Source organism: Mercenaria mercenaria, chromosome 4, assembly GCF_021730395.1.
Source record: "Mercenaria mercenaria strain notata chromosome 4, MADL_Memer_1, whole genome shotgun sequence".
NCBI lineage: Eukaryota > Metazoa > Mollusca > Bivalvia > Venerida > Veneridae > Mercenaria > Mercenaria mercenaria.
The window spans coordinates 24,186,760-24,193,070 of record NC_069364.1 but is presented as its reverse complement, the minus strand read 5'-3'; positions in this window follow the sequence as shown (position 1 = coordinate 24,193,070).

Sequence of the window (6,311 nt, the reverse complement as noted above, 5' to 3'; positions counted from 1 at the left end):
TTCTTTTCCTCGCACATCCATAAATCCATTTAAGATTTTTATAACATTTTAATATTTATATATAATACTGTAATCATATTTTTTCATATCCAGTTGCCTTTTTATCAATTACATGATTTACAAATGAGTAAAGTTGCAAGGAGAACATATATGTGTAGCCAGTTTCCAAAGCATTTAATGGTAAACAGCAGGCTGAAAGAACATTTAAGCACACTGAGGAATGGCAAAGGTGTTGATGCAATGTCTGCTTTGCTGGATTCTGCAACAAGACTCAATAAATCAGACATTGGTATGCTAACGTATGTGATACTTGCAGCAAATGCCTTACCCAACATAAGAGCATGCATCTTGATGCAGGTGTTTTATCAAAACAGATCAACAAAAACACATATTGATTCCTGCAACAATAAACAAGATAGTAGCAACACTTGTAATTATGGCCTACAAAACTTTAACTGACAGTCTTTTTTGACTTGTAATGATAATAGATAAACGTGCACTTGTGTACTCAATGCTGATTGAAAGATTAAAGTCTCTTAATTCATTTTAATTCATTGCTGATTTGTGTTTCAAGACGGATATTTTTAAGTCAGTTCGTATATTTTCTGATTAAAGAAATCTTTTAATGTTGTCTGAAGTATTCAAGCGATTAACTTATATTCAATTTATAATTTCCGTCCTATTCACTGAAAGGTGTAATTAAAAGTCAAGGTTTCTCGCCCGCTAAATCCAAAGTCAAATAAAAGAAGCTGAGATATGAATGAACACCACTGAAATAGTGCAGAGAAATACCACTTCGAGACAATGCAACTAAATGTCTTTTTTTTCTCTGCAATTACTTGACAGAAAGCGGTTTAAGGCAATTTGACCGGTAGAAAATAATATAAGCACTGTATAAGCTGCATACATTTTATCTTGAGACAAAATGACATGAAAGGAGATGTTGGTTTTGTTTCAGGCAGCCATTTTAGTTGTGATGTAATCAAGACAGGAAAACGATAGGACAATAAATTTTACACGACTAACTAAATTCCCGGGGTTGCAACTCCACTGCCAAGGATATTTTGTTACTTTTACCAGTCAGCAGCATATTGAAAATAATGCGAAACTTGTTACTCTATTACATGGGTTTTATCATTAGAAGCATTACATAATCACAAAGTTGTCACAACAGGACAAATAATGACATTGAGCCGTGCCATGAGAAAACCAACATAGTAGGTTTGCGACCAGCATGGATCCAGACCAGCCTGCGCATCTGCGCAATCTGGTCAGGATCCATGCTGTTTGCTTTCAAAGCCTATAGTAATTAGAGAAACTGTTAGCGAACAGCATGGATCCTGACCAGACTGCGCGGATGCGCAGGCTGGTCTGGATCCATGCTGGTCGCAAAGTCACTATGTTGGTTTTCTCATGGCATGGCTCACATTAATGATTTAGTACGTGCTTGACGTTTCGTGTTGGTCGAGTTTTTAGAACAGGGCCAACTTTTCAAAACAGAAAACAGATATTTCATACATATGATCTTTAACCATATTTGTGTCAATAGTGTTTTGCTTTCTTGATTACTTCCGTAATTGTGTCGTTATAAGCAGAAACAAAAATCCATCTACCTCCATGCCATCATTTCTCACGCGCAGTACCAGCATTAGACTTTGCGCAACCCATTTTAAGCGTATTCCCAGTGGGAATTGTATTGCACGTTTACCATACAAGTATTAAAAATACCGAAAGTCTTCATCTATATCTACACAATACCCTACACAATCAATGCTTGTTATATGACAGAAGCCCAAAAACGCAAAGACAAATATCAAACAGGGAATGCCACGTACCAAAAACGTTGCCTCCCCAAAACGAAATCCACAGCACGCAGACGTGCACACGCGCGCGCACACACACATGCACACGCACACACACACGCACACACACACGCACACACACACGCACACACACACTAGGACAAAAGGAACAAACAAAGGAACACAGTGGGGCATCGCCTTGGAACAGTCAGTGGCAAAAACTCCACTGGGGAGCTTTAACCGGTTTATGGTGCGCACCCAACCTCACTCTTACCCCCACCATGTTCCAAAGACACGGGACAGTGTAAATAAAAGTAATCCCTTCCAGGTGAATCTTTAACACACGTAATGGAAACAAAAAGGCATGGCAAGTAAAACACAAAAATGCTCGTGTATAAATATATAAAAAGCAAATCTTAAAAACCAAAAACGTATGTACTCAATGCTTTTGCAGAAGACAGACCAACAAGAAAAACACCCTTAAGAGCCCGACGAAACAGAGCAGAAGACAGATATCAAAATAGAGAAAAGCGGAAACTCCACAGGTCGCTCAACACGACAAAAACGAAAAAGTTGTAGGCTCGGTTTGATTGAGCCTGTTCATGGACGGTAGTGGAAATACATGCTACCGTCCACACCCTCTAGCCCCGGGTTGAGCAGAACTTAACATTTACACATGCTAAAAGTACAAAAAGCAATTTAGAGACATCCGCAGATGTATTCAAACGGCGGTGAACATGGAACCTGCAATGATACACGTGCTGAGGCGGGTAATTCCATGAAGAGCGGCGTTTGGTCCCCAGATAAAGTAAAGGGTTTGCCTCAAACGAGAAAACAATGGGCAGAACTAAACAAACTTGAATTTAGGAAGGGTATCTGAGGTTATGGAGCCTGCGTATCCCAGGAACTGTCAAAAGACAAAATTAAAAAGCAGGCACCACATCCAAGGGGTGATTAAACAATACCCAAGGCTATGAAAGCGGGAGTATTGGAACCACCCAGGCCGAAATGGTCATGTTGAGAAACTAAACAGTACCAATAACACGACATAAATGTCGTGCTGAACGATCCGAGAAGATCGAAGTTTAACAGCCCTGATTGAATGTACGGGAGACTTTTTACGGCCGCCACACGGCACAAACAACGCTGCTGTGATAATAAAATAGAGAAAAGTGGAAACTCTACAGGTCGCTCAACACGACAAAAACGAAAATGTTGCAGGCTCGGTTTGATTGAGCCTGTTCATGGACGGTAGTGGAAATGCATGCTACCGTCCACACCCTCTAGCCCCGGGTTGAGCAGAACTCAACATTTACACATGCTAAAAGTACAAAAAGCAATTTAGAGACATCCGAAGATGTATTCAAACGGCGGTGAACATGGAACCTTCAATGATACACGTGTTAAGGCGGGTAATGCCATGAAGAGCGGCGTTTGGTCCCCAGATAAAGTAAAGGGTTTGCCCCAAACGAGAAAACAATGGGCAGAACTAAACAAGCTTGAATTTAGGAAGGGGATCTGAGGTTTTGGAGCCTGCGTATCACAGGAACTGTCAAAAGACAAAATTAAAAAGCAGGCACCATATCCAAGGGGTGATTAAACAATACCCAAGGCTATGAAAGCGGGAGTATTGGAACCACCCAGGCCGAAATGGTTCAGTCCTGGTGGGATTTAAAAACTGCTTATGATAGAGTCCCCCACCCCCTCTTCCGTCAGACACAATCAAAGAGGGAAGCGTAGTGTCCAACTGTAAACTGGTTGAACACTAAACATGCGGTATGTCTCAAAACTGTTGGGTCGTAACCTCTTAATAAAACGTTTTATAATTTTACCAAATGCAGTTGGAAAATTACCATGACCAAAGATCTTACGAAGTTTGTAAAAAAACAAAGACAAATATCAAACAGGGAATGCCACGTACCAAAAACGCAGCCTCCCCTAAACGAAACCCATAACACGCAGACCACAAACACACACACACACACACACATACACGCACGCACACACAAAGCCAACACACTAGGACAAAACGAACAAACAAACACAGTGGGGCAACGCCTTGGAACAGTCAGTGGCAAAAACACCACTGGGGAGTTTAAACCGGTTTATGGTGCGCACCAAACCTTACTCTTACCCCCACCATGTTTCAAAGACACGGGACAGTGTAAATAAAAGTAATCCCCTCCAGGTGAATCTCTCACATACGTAATGGAAACAAAAAGGCATGGCATGTAAAACACAAAAATGCTCGTGTAAAAATATATAAAAAGCAAACCTTTAGAACCAAAAACGTATGTACTCAATGCCTTTTCAGAAGACAGAGCAACAAGAGAAACACCCTTAAGGGCCCGACGAAACAGGCCAGAAGACAGATATCAAAACAGTTCAGTCCTGGTAGGATTTAAAAACTGCTTATCATAGAGTCCTCCCCCTCTTCCGTCAGACACAATCAAAAAGGGAAGCGTAGTGTCCAACTGTAAACGGGTTGAACACTAAACATGCGATATGTCTCAAAACAGTTAGGCCGTAACCTTTTTTTATAAAACGTTTTATAATTTTACCAAATACATTTGGAAAATTACCATGACCCAAGATCTTACGAAGTTTGTAAACCACATCCCCATGAAAAACGGGTTTAGAAATACCTTCCCGCAGAAGTGTCTTTAAAATACTATTGAATTTTAAAACTAAATCAGAATTACGATAGTAAACTTTAGCAAAATATTTACGCAATTTGTAATAACGGTAGCCTTGCTGAAGAAGTTTACTTGTAATATATTGATTACGTTCATTGAAATGCTTGACGTGACTACACGCTCTGGCAAACCGAATTAATTGAGAAATATATATCCCATAAGATGTAGCCGGAGGTACATCCCCATCCAAATGGGGAAAATTTACAATACTAAAATTAAAATCATCCCTCTTGTCATAAATTTTGGTATGTATAATATTGTCATAAATAGAGAGATGTAAATCTAAAAATGAAGCATCAGTATCCGAATTGTTAGTTTTAATTAACTGAAGCTCCCTAGGATCAATAGTACCCACCAATTGACCAAAAAACGGATTATCCTTATTAAGAGTATCATCCAGATAGCGTGATGTATTATTAAATGCAGTTATAATATCTGCCTGCGTATCTTGAGAAAGGCTCAACATAAGTCTCTTTCATAACAATATAAAAACAAATCTGCGACAAGGGGTGCACAATTTGTTCCCATGGGAATACTAATTACTTGTCTAAAAACTGCATTCCCAAACCTGATGTAAATGTTGTTCAATAAAAAGGAAAGGGCTTTACAAACTTCGTCACAAGTCCACATTGTATCATGTTTAATAATATTGCTAGTAAAAAAAGCTTTATCAAAATTGCAAGCGAGAAATGTAGCATTCTCTCTGGCAAAAGTCTTTTGAATTAGGACAGTTAGTTTGTCATTTATCAAGTTATGTGGTAAAGTCGTATACAAAGTAGAAAAATCGTATGTACTGACTGTAGATACCTTGTAATTATTGATTTTAAACTTATTCAGGACTTCGCCAGAATTTTTAACCGACCAAAATAAGTGTTTACCAGTTTTTGTATACTTTATCGCAGTATCTTTCCACGTGGGCTTTCACAGCAGTTAGACATGATGTTAATAGTTTTGAAATATTTGTAGTTGTACAAGAGCTTGAACTAGCGATGAAGCGAGCTTTATATGGTTGTTTATACAATTTAGGAATCCAGTACATGGTTGGTAGTTTAATTTGTTGATCGTCTATACGAACTTTTAAATTAGAAACTTCAGTGATGTGATCAGTGACCAAATTATTTTCAACAGAAGGACTCAATGTATAAGTTTTAGTGCTATTTAGTTCGTTTTGTAAAACATTAATATAATGTAGGCGTCAAATGATGATAATATTGTTGGCCGCCTTGTCTGCTGGAACTAAGACATACTTAGAATGAAATTCTTGGATTTTCTTTTTCAAATGTCTTAAAGAAAACTTGGGTTTTGGTGGAAGTAGGTGTTCATTAGTTTGATAAAATTTTATTCGAGAATCAACAATGTTAAAAATATTTCGTTTCCAAGACGTTAATGCATTGGGATCAGCATTCTCACGGCGACACCATTTAACACAAAAAGTTTCAATGGATTTCGCATCAAAATCAATGGTTGAAGAAATTCTATATTTAGGTCCTTAAAAGAATAAATTACAAATACGTTTGTCTTTAATAATATCAAAATTACCAGTGATGACATGACCGGCATCTGAATAGCAAAATTTGGAAAATTACCATGACCCAAGATTTTACGAAGTTTGTAAACCACATCCCCATAAAAATGGGTTTTGAAATACCTTCTTGCAGAAGTGTCTTTAAATACTATTGAATTTTAAAACCAAATCAGAATTACGATAGTAACATTTAGCAAAATATTTAAGCAATTTGTAATAACGGTTGCCTTGCTGAAGAAGTTTACTTGTAAAACTGAAATCCAAGTCATGAGCACAGTTGTTAAAAGT